We start from the raw sequence: 1,519 nt of genomic DNA, 5'->3' as shown, positions 1-1,519 counted from the left end.
ACCAACAATGCAGTTTTAAGAAAAATACATGTTAAGTAAAAAATAGATAAGTAAAAATAATAAATAAAAGTAACAAGTACTGCTGATAATGGTGAATATGGTTGATACTGTGCATCTGAGTATGTCTCGTAAGGACTCAACCTCTTTAACCACATTCTTAGAACTTTGGGACTATTCTATTTAATATTTATCTGCATTGACTTGTTAAATAGCCTTTATAGGAACACAATGACAACAGAATGTGAGCAAAAAATCATTAGCGTGGCGAGAGACAATCCAATGGACTTTTTGGAAGTAGGCTAGTGTTGTATTTTCTAAAGTATATGATTCTTTTGACCTGTAGTTTTGTTACTGAGAAACCTTTTTCATCTGCTTATTTGACTTGATGTGTTGCGGTTAGAAGTTGTCCAGTGATTTTTCTTTTTTAATGATTGTGTAATCTTATAAGAAGTGTTTTTCACTCAAATTATACAGTATATTGTTTTGTATAATCATTGTATATACAGTACCAGTCAAAAGTTTGGACACACCAACTCATTCAAGGGTTTTTATTTATTTTTACTATTTTCTACATTGTAGAATAATTGTGAAGACATCAAAGCTATGAAATAACACATATGGAATCATGTAGTAACCAAAGAAGTGTTAAACAAATCAAAATATATTTAATATTTGAGATTCTTCAAAGTAGCCACCCTTTGCATTGATGACAGCTTTGCACACTCTTGGCATTCTCTCAACCAGCTTCATGAGGTAGTCACCTGGAATGCATTTCACTTTACAGGTGTGCATACTTAAAAGTGAATTTGTGGAATTTCTTCCATTCTTAATGCATTTGAGCCAATCAGTTGTGTTGTGAAAAGGTAGGGGTGTATACAAAAGATAGCACTATTTGGTAATAGACCAAGTCCATATTATGGCAAGAACAGCTCAAATAAGCAAAGAGAAATTACAGTCCATCATTACTTTAAGACATGAATGTCAGTCAATGCAGAACATTTCAAGAACTTTGAACGTTTTTTTAAGTGCAGTCGCAAAAACCATCAAGCTTTATGATGAAATTGGTTTTCATGAGGACCGCCACAGGAAAGGAAGACCCAGAGTTACCTCTGCTGCAGAGGACAAGTTCATTAGAGTTACCAGCCTCAGAAAATGCAGCCCAAATAAATGCTTCACAGAGTTCAAGTAACAGACACATCTCAACATCAACTGTTCAGAGGAGACTGCGTGAATCAGGCCATGGTTGAATTGCTGCAAAGAAATCACTACTAAAGGACACCAATAATAAGAAGAGACTTGCTTGGGCCAAGAAACACAAGTAATGGCATTAGACTGGTGGAATCTGTACTTCGGTCTGATGAGTCCAAATTTGACATTTTTTGTTCCAACCGACGTGTCTTTGTGAGACGCAGAGTAGGTGAATGGATGATCTCCACGTGAGGTTCCCACCGTGAAGCATTGAGGTGGTGGTGTGATGGTGCTTTGCTGGTGACACTGATTTATTTTGAATTCAAGGCAC

Source organism: Salvelinus namaycush, chromosome 15, assembly GCF_016432855.1.
Source record: "Salvelinus namaycush isolate Seneca chromosome 15, SaNama_1.0, whole genome shotgun sequence".
In the NCBI taxonomy this organism is placed as follows: domain Eukaryota; kingdom Metazoa; phylum Chordata; class Actinopteri; order Salmoniformes; family Salmonidae; genus Salvelinus; species Salvelinus namaycush.
Note: the sequence above shows the minus strand (reverse complement) of the source record.